General features: G+C 40.2%; 1 protein-coding gene across 2 annotated transcripts in view; it reads right to left on the bottom strand.

Moving 5' to 3' along the window:
* Src42A (Tyrosine-protein kinase Src42A) overlaps window positions 1-13,539 on the bottom strand; it is a 163,769-nt gene that overhangs the window by 75,219 nt on the left and 75,011 nt on the right. The gene's annotated exons all lie outside the window — the stretch shown is intronic.

Below are 13,539 nucleotides of genomic sequence, written 5' to 3' on the forward strand. Positions count from 1 at the left end.
ACCATTTCTCAATTTTTCCTCCTTTATTTCAGAGAAGTGTTGTCAGCTTAGGCAGTTTCCAATATGCAAAAAATTCAGAAATTTCTATTTGCATGTTTTAAGCCTATGACCACCTAATATAATTAAATTGAAAGTCTCATTAGAATGAAAATAGCAACACAATGTACAGTCACTGACACTTCTGGGTTGTAGCAATTACACTGAAAGTCTTAGAAATCGCAGATCATTTTTATTTAAATAATCTTGTATAACTTACAGTTAAAAAAAATTTCAATAGGGTTCCTACTAATTTTGGGGAACCAGTTTCCCCAGTTTTCCAGTTTCTTTTGAATAATAAATTCCCAGACTATTTTCAAATAACAAAGTGGCTACGTAAGCCTATTAGACTATTGCAAATCTCTAAACAAAGGCGAAAGCAAGCCACACGAAGATTCACGTGAATGCTTAAGAAGGAATTCAAAGTAGATTTAAATTTTCAGAATTTCAAATATCTTATCGGTTTTCTAAACAAGAGAAAAAATTCGAAAACGGCTTCCATGGTGTAAACAAAAGGTTTAATGAAGCGAATGAAGTTTATTCAATAGCATTGAAAATAAATAATGAAAAAAAAAATTTACAAAATATATTCCCAGATAAACCAACTGGAAAGGAAAAGTAAAACATGTTTTCAGCTTCCAATTCTGGAAGAAAAAAAATCCCGAACTTTTTTATGACCTAAGTTGATTTCCCTGACTTATCCAGTTTTTCCAGACCAGTGGGAAGGAGCTGTATACTGCAAGCTGAGGGAAAATGTTTATAAAATTCATGTATCAAGTGAGGTTTGCAATAATTTTCTGCCTCCACAATTGAAACCAATGCGCCACCTAACACACTACATATCCGATATCAATTCGGCCGAAAGTAGCAAAATTGCCTTAAAAAAATGTCAGGCCGTAAGGGATACGAAAGCGTGTCCGAGACAGGAAAGGACAAACACAGGAAACGGAGGAACGAGTAAACAAGAGTTAAGTGCGGTCATATCGTGATGAAGAAACAGGCGAGTAGAAAAGAACGGTACTTTTACAGGCACGTCACAGGAATACACTTTCTCCCTCTGGACATGGCAATCAGAGTTTCCAACTTCACGTATAGGTAAAAAACACAACTGACACCGATCGAAATTTCGGTGCTTTATTACGCATCGTATCTGCGGGAAATACTCTTTCTAATAAAATGTGACACTGAATGGTACACACGAAGACATTGCAATAATTACATTGCTTCTGTGACTATGGAGACAAGCTCCGTGAAAACGAAACATTTTGACCATGATCCAGCGAAAATTAAAAACATTAAGGGTGACAACAGGGCATTAAATAAATTACAATGTTTTAGTGGCCAAGGTGTAATATGAGAAGTTCTGGGTTTCGCATGCTTTTGGAACAGAACGCACTTTACCCTTCACAAGATTGCTTACTCGATACCAGAAGATTGGATTTCATTAACATATCTGATGGATTCCAGAGCTACTACATTTGTATTATTTTACGTCATTTTACGTCGCTTTTCAGCATTTTAAGGCTAATCGCGACGAAGAGGATGATACTTAAATAGATTAAATTTGAAAAACATTCGCTAGGACACACCCATTCCAGGGGATTCGAACCAGGAATCTTTAGTAGCAACAACGTTAGCCGACCACCCTTGTGTTACTCACAGTTTAAAATTGTTCAACCGTGACAGGACCAACAACTTAAAAGTGGTGAATATTATTCATAAATTATGCTTGTACAATACGATGGGGTCAACAAAATATTCCTTAAAGGAACTGATTGATTTGGTTGTTTTCCGTGCCTTTTCTGCCACTTTTGGCTAATCGTGCCGACAAGGATGAATGGTGATAAAATGTAATTGATGAAAGGACAATCACAAACACACATGCACAGAGGATTATAGTGGCTGGCTGTGAGTCCAGACGCCAGAGCCTCGCTAGTCCACAACAATTCAGTAGAGGGTGTACTATGTGGAAGAGAGGTTGACATTTGGGTGTCGAGTGGAGACCGCTTATTTACCAGGGATCACATTAATGTGTTATACTCTCTAAGATTGGGCTGGATGTTCAAATAGACCAGAGTACCTGGCTTACCAGGGCTGGGGATGACATTACCTGTAGCACGTTAGATACGGGGGCCAGTGGCGCAGTGGTAGCGTCGTCGCCTTGAAATCAAGGGGTCCCGGGTTCGATACCCGGTGGAGACAAGTGGTTCGGATCCCACTTTAAACAGTAGGTCCAGTCCCGATTAGCCTTACTGTGCATAAAGTGGACTTAAAATAACAAATCAATCAATCTTAGCGCCACTGCTTTGCGCTTGGCAACGCTGCTTGGAGTACTATCACATGCAGACTTTGGAAACAACACTCACGGAAGTTGTGCTAGTACATATGCATGCGCGCGCATAAAAATAGGAGGATGCAGAGAGAAAGAAACGCTTTTACGAAGATGGCCCGGAGGACCGTTATTAAAAATAGTTTCCCTTCTTTGAAATGACCAATTAACGTTCCTCGTGGTGACGCTGATGAAATGGCCAGTTTCTCTCGCCGCTCTCACGAACAGTCGAGAAACACCGCAAGTAGAAACGATCGGAGCAAAGTCAATGACACTGTTCTACCGTCCCGCAGTCGATGACTCTGCTTGTTCGTGACTGATATTCAAAGAGTGCCTATTGTGATAATGGGATTACTTCATGCTAGAGACTGGTCATTTACAATCTGATGGGTTCAAGTGACACCATACTTGTACCTTTATGTCGCTCTTCAGCCTCTTTGAGCTAGTCGCGACGATGAGAATAAAAGATAATTAGATTAAATAGTTGAGACATACTCACGCTTATTCCCGGCCGAGACTCGAACCAGGAACCTGCAGTAGTTACATCGTGAGTCGGACGCCGATGCATTGTGTATCCCTCACACCAAAGTTTATAAGCCCAATTTTTTGTTCGGATAAGCTACTTGTACTTGACCTACAGTTTAGTGAGATCATAAGAGATTTACAATGTGACTTTGGGTCCCGGGTACGAATCGTGGCATGGGTATTATTTGAGTGTCCCTTCACCAATGTCATCATATCATCACTCATCCTCATAAACCAAATCAATCAATCAATAAATGTGCCTACCTCGGGGATCGAACCTGGGACCTCATCATTACAAGGCGACAGGGTTGCTGCTACGCCATAGAGGATATGGGTTAATCGGATCTGGTAGCCCTTGAAATGGGCCAACAACGAAATAAAAGGTAGTTTCGACACGGCCAAGTATATTATGCTCGATATCATGTATAAACGTTAAGTTTTGTGATGATAACAACGGTAACACACTAATATTGAGGGGAAAAAACGGTCGATAAGCGTGTAACGAGTCCCGAGGTTCAATTTTCAGACTGCAGCTCTTTACATAGACGCTGGTGGCCGTATTTTTACTGTCGTTCTTTACGTAGACATTGGAGAACGAATGAATGGATCCATTCTACTTCGCTTTTCTGCTATTTTTGACTAATTGCGAAGATGAGAATGAATGGTGATAGGATAAAATACATAAATGGACAAACACAACTAAGCAGCACACAACAGAAATCACACAGGATTATAGGTGTGTTTCACCTACGTCACAAACTGTTGCATTGTGGGATTAAGCAGCCATGATTGTGGGGGGTTCTATTAAACATTCGGAATTCAAGCGGGCGGGGGGATTTGAACCTTGTCTAAGATGGTATACTTTGTGCAATATTAGTTGTTTAGGTCTAACAGGAACACACGTTTATTCTACAATTTTCCGAGAAAGAACAGAAGGTGCAATTCACGGCACAGAATTTTCCGATTGATTAGAATATGCCGTCATGGCGAGAATAAATCGTGCCAACATTAATGAACAAAACAAACAGTACAGAGCGGTGGGGTGAACATTTCTTTTCAGGTAAGTTCATATATCGTATTTCTCTGTGACTTTTTAGTACAAATGGATTGAACTGGTGCTTTTTATCATACTTACAAGTAGCGTTTCCTTGTTATTGTTTCATTTGGTAGAAAGGTGTTGATAAATCTGACGATAAAAATGATAACATTCAAAGTTAAAATCATCTTGATAATTGCACGCTTGTACTTGATTATTTATTTCATTCATTAACACAAACTGTTATTAATTGTTATCCTATGCATGAGGAAAGGTGCCGGTAGTAGGTTTTGTGTACTGTCAGAAAAAAAGCACTGCTTGGTTAAAACATGTTAATCATATATCAAAGTATCTCAAATTGATTAATTTATTTGGTTTATTTTACTTCGTTTTTCTGCTACATTTGGCTGGTCGTTAAGATCAGTCATGCCCAGGTCGAGATTCTAATCCAGGACCCGTAGCATCGTAGTGTGTTGTGCTAACCACTCCGTCACTGAGGCCTGCATATCCCAAATTGTTAAAGCAAGGAGTGAAATTACTGTTTTTGAACAACTCAACATTTCAAATTACTGCGCTTGAACAAACGTTAAAAGGAAACATAGAACATAATGGCTGAGTCTTGGAATTTTCAGCTAATCTGTACTCAAGGTCGATGACCACTTTCTCCCACCCCGAGCGGGAAACATAGGTTACTTACTGGATGTAAATATTTCAAGCAGAATCCGAACCACTAATAAATATGAAAACAAACTGATTCCATGTAGCTGGTTCAAGTAAATAAACACAGGTGAACTAGAGTTGGCCTTTTCGTTGCATTTTTATGCAATGTTACCGACATTTTACACAGTACTACCAACAAACGTGCACTTGGCGCATGTGTAACGAACGCTGCGTTGTGGGTATTTCCTTGCAGACGACAAACAGCTTTGCCATAAACATGGCAGCGGTGCGAATCCTGACGTCAAATGAAACCTACCTATACTGGCATGGGTCCAGATGCCACAGCCTCGTTAGTCTGCAAAATGCAGTCCAGACGTTGACACTGGTGCAGCCAGTAGAAGAAAAAAAATAGTTGCGAATTTACGCTCAGAGTTTTGTATTCACGCATTTTCAAGAAACAGATATTTCGCTATGGTTGCTGGCCATCGAAGATCGTACTGGTTTATTTATTTGTAGATTTCTTTATGATGAGAAAAAACTGTTACAAGCATCATAAAGCAGCGTTAAGATTTCACCATGCAACCATAAACACTATCAATTTGACATCAAAATGCAACAATACTAGACATTTTGTTTGTAAAATGTCACCAACCTCGAAAACTTGAGATGCAGAGAAACATTTTTCATGCAAATTCTTTTCGGGAACGCCTTGTCCCAATATTTTCCAACATTCTTAACATTAAGGATTGTAGCAGTTCTGGATAATTCGCTGGATCGAACAAAAAGTTACACCTTGAAAATGTACTTGTTACATACTGACCAACCAACGGCACTGACTACACTCTCATTAGAGATTCCGATCTTGCAGCCTCCCCTCTGTAGCTCGATGGACATCTTTATGATTATTTTCTTCAAGGCGAACATTGTTTCCTGACGATTTAAGCCTAATGTAATCCAGACCTTGTTCTCAATCTATTCTAGAAAAAAAAATCTGACATTCTTCTCTGTTAGTTTATGTAGAAGGTGGCTACATACGTGGACTTGCAACCGATCAGTTAAAAACAAGTCTTTCTGATGTTGAAATACGAAAATAAGACAGGGACGTCCCGAAGGGGGAGACAAGGGGGGCCGCGGCCCTACCCTGGAAAATGAATGTCCACCTGAAAATTATATATTTCACACATAATCTCATTTCAGCCACAGTAATTTATGTTAATTATTATAATACCTTGAAGGAACATCATAATTTCAGACTGAAATAGTGTCTTTAGAGGGGGCATCACTATAATGGGGAAAAATATGCCTCTTTTGCTCACCCTGGAAAAAAATTACCTTGCTTGCCCCTCCCTGGAAAAAATCCTGCGGACGTCCATGAATAGAAAACATACGAACGTGTGTTTCGCAGTCGGATTATAGTGATAGACTGGACCTACAGTTTAAAGTGGGATCCGAACTACTATGTGCCTCCACCGGGTATCGAACCCGGGACCCCTTGATTACAAGGCGACGACGCTACCACTGCGCCATCGGGTAAGCCCTGGCATTCAAATCTCAACCTCTCTTCCACGTAGTACGCCCGGAGCTGCATTTTTGCAGGCTAACGAGGCTCTGGTACCTGGTCTCACAAGCAGCATAATCCTCTGTGGGGATTTGTGTGTGTATCGTCCAAATGTCTTGGTAATTGCCTTCTCATCCATTTCATCTTATCACCATTCATTTCCATCGTGGCGATTAGCCAATAAATGATAGAACAAGCGACGTAAAATACAATCATCATCAAACATTTATTCTCCCTTTTCAGCAAGTATGAAGTTCATGTAAACAAAGCCACGGGACCTGTGAACAATTCTATTAGTTCATTTTGACAACTGTTCAGCAGAAACAGTCACTAACTCTATGGACGAGCTGCGTTGAGGATTAACCAATGAAGCAGCTCCCAAGTCACGTGCTTTTGTTTATAGACTTCGCTCTTGTTCTTGACAGAGAATAGTATTTGTTTCATTCTGTTCCACAATTCAATTTAACACATTTTCTCCTAAGGTTTTCTCGTACTTTGGATATTGAATGCCTCGTTTCCATCTCTCTGTATTAATTTACACGATGAGGTTGAATGACAAATAGATGAAACACAAGTCATCACGATTCTATGCCCACGCCTGGATTAAAACTCACGTCTTCTTAGGGTAGGACAGTAACTATGAAAGCGCTTGGCCACCGAAGCAAATATTCGGTACGTGCTTTCCAATCTGTAAATGTAAATAGCAAAAACCAGAAAGTTTATTTGTTGTTAAAAATATTCTCGACAGATATTCGTTCCAATTTAACATTTACTTCTATTTATAACATAGGACGGCGTTTCTTACGTCTACAGATAAGCTAATTATTACTATTTTAAAGTGTTACATATTTATATTACGTCATCAAAGACTGCAAATACGTAACTGTCAGCAATTATACACATTTCGAAACTTAAGACAATCACGTGACATGAAGTGATTGGATATCTCGAGGGAATAATTTCCACAAGACCGGTGTAGAAGTAATTATGCACCCTATTTGGAACATTGAAGGTACTGCGACTATCTCTATTCCTTGAACCCGCAATCAATGCTGCGGACATTTTCAATATCAACTCGTTTCAACGATGAAGACCTTTTGCTTCATATGGAAATATCGCCAAGCGCCGGTCAATGACGTAGCCATTATGTAATGGAAAGAGCCCTTGGTCCGTGCAGTCTCTTTTAGGTCCTCGCATGCTCACCCTCCATTGGAAGCAGCATAATGGCTGCTTTAATTATCAACATCGAAGAAGTGGACCCAGAACACCTCGTCGTGACCCTTACGGGGCAGCCTTGCAAGAACTTCGAACTTGTACAGCACCGTCTAATTTGCGCAGGAGGACGGGGAGATAATGCAGCGAAGTAATTTCTCGTTGACCGGATTCAAGGCTGGTCGCTGCTACAACTCATGTTCGTTGTAATTTAAATCAAACTCTCTTTTCGAAAAGCAAGGCTGGCAACGCTCTGCCTTCTGGTTTTGAGTCATTGCAACTATTAGCGACACGCTAAAGAGACATCAGCTTTTGCAATTGCTGTGACAATTCAAACTGACCGAACAGTGTTTCCAACGTTCGGAATTATTGTTCGACATGCCAAAAAATGTGACTGTAATTTTTAGTTTGTCCCCATATGTGTCACCCAGTAATGGTAGTGGTAATGGTAGCTAGAGGGTGATACTTGAATTGATCAATATTGATTGAGCTGGTGTTTAAGTCCACTTTATGCACAGTAAGTCTAATCGGGACTGGACTTGCAGTTTTAAGTGGGATCCGAACCACTAAGTGCCTCCACCGGGTATCGAACTCGAGACCCCTTGATTACAAGGCGACGACGGAATTGATCAATATAGAGAGAGTTTTAGTTTTCTTTATAGTCCACTTTATGCGCATAAAGTCTAATCGGAACTAGATCTACAATTCAAAATGGGATCCGAACCACTATGTGGGTGTATGCCTTTGCAAATTATCTTAGCTGGTGGGATGATATATTAAAATTTTCTAACTCTCGACCACTTATAGTGTCTGCTCTTATGCTTACAACATGACGGGAACTAACAGCTTGTTTGGATCTTTTCAATCCAGGTGTTTCTGATGAATGGATAGTAATTTTACATAAGTTTCTTTGGTCAAGCAATTTGCATTAGGTTCTTTGTATTTCGGTTATTTTCTGTCGACTTTCTCTGCTTAACGCAAAAGAAAGAATGAGAACGAAATGATAGATGAAAGGACGAGGTGTCCACTGGAGTCACAGCCGTTTTACTCGTCTGACCTGGCACCCGCGAACTTTTTTTGTTGTTTCTATTCTCACGGTCAGTGGAGGCGATTAGGAGGGGGTGGCAGTTGCCCCCCCCCCACTTTTTTCCACTTCTGCCCCTTCACTATGCTAAGCCTTATCTACCAAGGGAAAGTAAACTGTCCTTGAGTCCCTAGTTTTGGAACATAATCGCCGCCACTGCTCAGGGTGAACGGTTCTATCAAGCGAATGCGATAGCTAGTTTGCAGTCAATATAAAATAAGTCGTTCCAAATGCTTCCAGCAATAGTAAGGTCGTTGGAGTAAGTGTGTGAACGGACAATACTTTTTACGTTTGAAGGGTGAATTAAGGGGAAGTATTGATACCAATCAAGAAAATAAAGCATTTCTAACTCTCTACATAATTGCAACGATGAATATGAATGAACCATGGTGATGCCATAAAATATAGAAAACACGCACTAAAAAGCAACGAACTTTACGTCTCTTTGAAATTGGAAGTAATGACTCCAATCTTTACAGCATATGACGTTCACTGCTGCATTCTAGTCTAGTCAGTCAGTGCACAATCTACTTTGCTTGGTATCTGCTAATTGCTTCAATGATAAACTACAATGCACATTGTGGACCAAAAGTCACGATTGGATACTATTTATAGTGCACGAACGTGACGTGAAGAGTTGTCGTACATTGAGAGAAATGTTTATCTTGCTCACATATGTTGTGTGGTAATAAATCGTCTGTTTTCCGATAGAGGTTTCCCGCCTTGTTTCCTCCACTGACATCAATCTTACAGGTATTCTTGTCTTTAATGTATCTTATCAATACTGAACGGATTTTAAGGTGCAGAACTTTTCCAAAAATATAGCTGTTTTTATACAAAGAAATGTATTTTAGGACATGAAATTAACTAAAACGACCACACTTTGTTGCGCCTCTTCGTGAGATTAGCACCTTTTTACCCCCTCTTTGATGCTTCAGCACCTTTTCCCTTCTTTTCCTGTTAAAAAAATTGGACAGAAAAATAAATGATTTTCACTCTTCTTGAGCAGCTACATAAATTCCTACAGTCTCATTTTGTAGAGCAGAACGAGAGCTATAAAATGGTATAATCCAAATTATAGCATGTTTACCATAAATTATATTATTTTCTACAACAAAGAATGTAAATGTAACTGGTTCAGACTTAAATAAAGGCATTTTATCAGCACCTTTTTGAAAACCTGAACCTTCTTTTCCCTTTCCCGACCATAACTTATCAGTTCAGTAGTATCTGCAATGAATACAGCATTTTCTTTCACAATAATAATGTTGTATCTATATCCGACCCTGACCTTTGGTTCACCCTGTACATTCATTATACGTGAGCTGTGAATGAAGTCATGAAATGGCCAAGCACATGGTGTCACGCAACTAACTTCTTCATTCAAAAAGGAAATATTATCACTCAGTGGCGGCTCGTGGTCTGACTTTATGGGTGTGCACTTCAGACTCGTGCCCACTCAAATACTCGCACTCGTTTTTGTGTACATTATGATGCTAAATGTATTGGCAACCCAAGTTATGACCATCTTTTACTGAAAATGAGGCTATGGGAGAGTTTTATTTCATGAAAAATATAAAAAAATATTAATATATATAAATTGGAAATACTTCGGTGAATTTTCCGTCAATCACGAGAAGAGCGATGATATTGGGTATAGATAATTCAACATTCGATTAACCTGACAAAATCACTATAAACATAGAATTACCGATCTGTAGGTATTAAATAAACATATGCCTACAATAAACGTGTTCTTGAACATTATTAAAGTATTTTTAAAATAAGGCTATTATTTTTCGTCATTAAAACCGTAAATATATAACATGGCTATGATTTATATTGGGAGAAATTCCAAAATTCCACCTCGCCCGGGTGAAAATTTTATCTCGAGCCACTCCTGCAACCGATCAGAACGACCACATGCACAAAATCAGTTGTAATCTATCTATTGGTGAGCCCAACTTAAGAGTTCAGTATGGGGCTTATGGGGACAGTGTTGCCGCATGGTGCGCAGTGGAAGAAGGCTCCGGCGTGCATCGAACTTCTGCTGTAGTACACGCCGCAACAAAAGTTAGTGATTAACGGAACGGGTACTGTTCAATACAAGAATGCAAATCCTATCGCCATGATTTGATGGGAAGCTGTTCTTTCATGCGGCTGTGGTACAGAGTAATGACGGTCCATGGAGGGAGATTTGCAAATAACTGTTCCCGAATATACTTGTCATACGTCTTGCTGTCCATTTCATCGTGTACGTTGGCCGTGTTTTTTCCCTTTAAGTCCACTTTTTGCACAGAAAGGCTAATCGGGACTGGACCTACAGTTTAAACTGGGATCCGAACCACTATATGCCTCCAAAGGTTATCAAACCAGGACGTTACCACTGTGCCATCGGGGAGGCCTGTTTCACATTTATCGGCACACTGTCTTGTTTGAGACAAAACCGTGTTCATTACCGGCATGCACCAAAGCAAATCTCTCCCCCCGACCTGTAAGTGCTCGCAAACAACTCGTAAGGCCGCACAGAAAGTCTTGTTGTGTCTTTATTGTTTTGTCCCTCTATTCGTTTTGCACAGCAGCAGCTCGACAGTCATAGGCGGGTCTAGATTATTTTTTTCTGGGACGTGCACAGAATATGCTGTAAGCATTACGTAATATTGGAAATATAATGTGCAGATTTGCAACTTATTCGACACATCAAAGAGTGCCCTTATATCAATGTTGTGCCCATCGTTTTCGAAGGGGGAGGGGGGTATTACGTATTCTTTTTAGTAGCTGGTCCTCATATGCCATCTTCTCCTGCTGTTGATCCTCTTCTTTTAGGAATACTTATCCAAGGGGGAGTTATGACCAGCATATACGCCCATTGGACACGTCACGTCATTCACATCAATATAATTGCAAGGGTTCGTTCTAGGTGTAATTTGTGGTCAGATGAACTAATCGGAACTGAGCCTTCAATGTATAATTCATCCTAGAATGTACCTCCGCCAGGAAACTGAACCCAGGGTTCTTTGATTATAAGGGGATAACATTAGCAGAATTTCCGTCGTCGCATTATAATCAAGTGATCCAGGGTTCGATACCTGCTGGAGGCACATAGTACTTCGTATCTCACATAAACTGTAGATCCAGTCCCAACTAACCTATCTGCGCATAAAATTGGACTTAAAACTCAATCAATCAATTATTAGTAGAGGTATGAAATAAAAGAAGTTCTATTGTATTTTTACTCATATGAAGGATAATTACAGAAAGGAGACTGACATTCTTTTAACTATCTAGGAAAAATGGCTCGATCATTTTTTTTATCTTTTAATATAACGCTCTCAATACTTTTCATAATACTTAGTCATCATTTTGGGAGGGGCAAGTGAACCTCCTCCCGAAAAATCCGGCAATGTATTATATACAATGTGCCTGGGAAGTTTCGCCGCACATCGCCTCGTATTAAAGTTATATTCGAAGTCGTTGGATTTTGCGTACCTCTTGACGTTTTTTCTGCTCGTTTGGTGTTGCAAGAGGACCTTTAATCGCTTCGCTATTAATTTTGTAAACAGTTTTGAACGAAATTCCAGTCGTTTCAGCATTTTCGCTTGCAGTCCAACTAACATTTTTACCGGGATTTTTCTGCTTGAAGTATATTTATATTTATTACAATTTGTCTCTCTTTACTTGTAAGACTCTGGACACTTTTATGCTTGATAATACCACCCCTTGCCATTTTGCTGTTGTAGAATAATTATAATAATAAATTCCTTCAAGAAATACCCAAAATGAGAAAGCGCGCACGCAAACAACAAACCACTTGACCCCCGACAGAAGCCTATTCACGAACTTTTGCCTGGCTATTCCCCGCCCCCTTCCCTCTTCCCAACACGTGTTTGCAGCAAGTGGCAACCGTCGGACGGTTGTTAGTTTTAACTCCCCAAATCGCGGTAAACACAAGAAAGGAAAACGTCTTGTTTTGATCGTCCAAATTGCAAAAGAAGGTGTAAACCATCAAAGCCTTACATTTCCTCTGGTTTCTGCTTATTTATTATTTTCTCTTCGAATGATAACGACTTTTGTTTCTGACAGAAACACACTTGTTTAGGGGTGGTGATCTCAAAAGTAAAAGCCCATAAGGGCCCATACTGAACTCTTAACTTGGGCTCCGCTATAGAAGTTGTTTACTTCTAATGACCGACAGAAGCAAGCGAAATCAATATGATACTAATACATATTAAGGAAAATAACAGTACTCAGTCAGTCCACTGCCCTCTTCGTAGTTCAAACTCTTCCTTTCTCTTCCACCGTATCCGTATTATTACTGCAGTCGCTACACGCTTTGTAGCTAACTTACCTCCAAAATTCAACAACGTTAAATATTACAACTCTGCTTTCGCTATGTACAGTTTCTCCTTTCATTAAGAAAGCAAACACTTCCCACTGAAACAGGAAGGAGCTTTTGACAGTGCAACAATTTTGCAACGCACTACCAGGCGCAGCTGATTGATCCACGGTTCCCCATGCGCGGGTTGATATGATAATTAGACTACAGCGCCACAAGGGCAGTTCATTTTGACCAAGCTGCACTAAGCAAAGACAATGCAAGACATAGTTTAAAGCACGCCTTTCGCTTTCAGTTGCCCTCCTCCCATTCCGTCTTCCCTTCTTTCTTTCCCTTTCATGCTCGGAACAGTGTGGGCGAAGATACCATAGAAATTCCCTTTTCCAAAAAAAAATCCCTCGATTTACGACGATGTGTGGGTTGCCTCTACTCCGCTACACGATCTCAAATGGAACAGGATTGCAACACTGCTGTATCGTGAACACACCGCTAGCAGTGTGCGTGAAGCCCATAATACCGCGATCTAGAAAAGGGAATCCCTTCTCTTTTCTTACGTCCTGCAAACAGCGGCAAACGAGCACAGGGCGACTTGTGTTCCGAGCGAACATATCTCAGCGGCAGGCGCTGGTAATGCGAACTCGATGGGGCGATTGGGCTTCGGAACGTTTGATATTTTGAAGGAGATAAGTGTCTAGTGAATAAGTATAAAAAGAATTAATGCATTGCAGATTTATTTGGGTGTGCACATGCGAATAGGCAGAAG

This window comes from Lepisma saccharinum, chromosome 17 (genome assembly GCF_977018435.1).
Source record: "Lepisma saccharinum chromosome 17, izLepSacc3.1, whole genome shotgun sequence".
NCBI classification, from domain to species: domain Eukaryota; kingdom Metazoa; phylum Arthropoda; class Insecta; order Zygentoma; family Lepismatidae; genus Lepisma; species Lepisma saccharinum.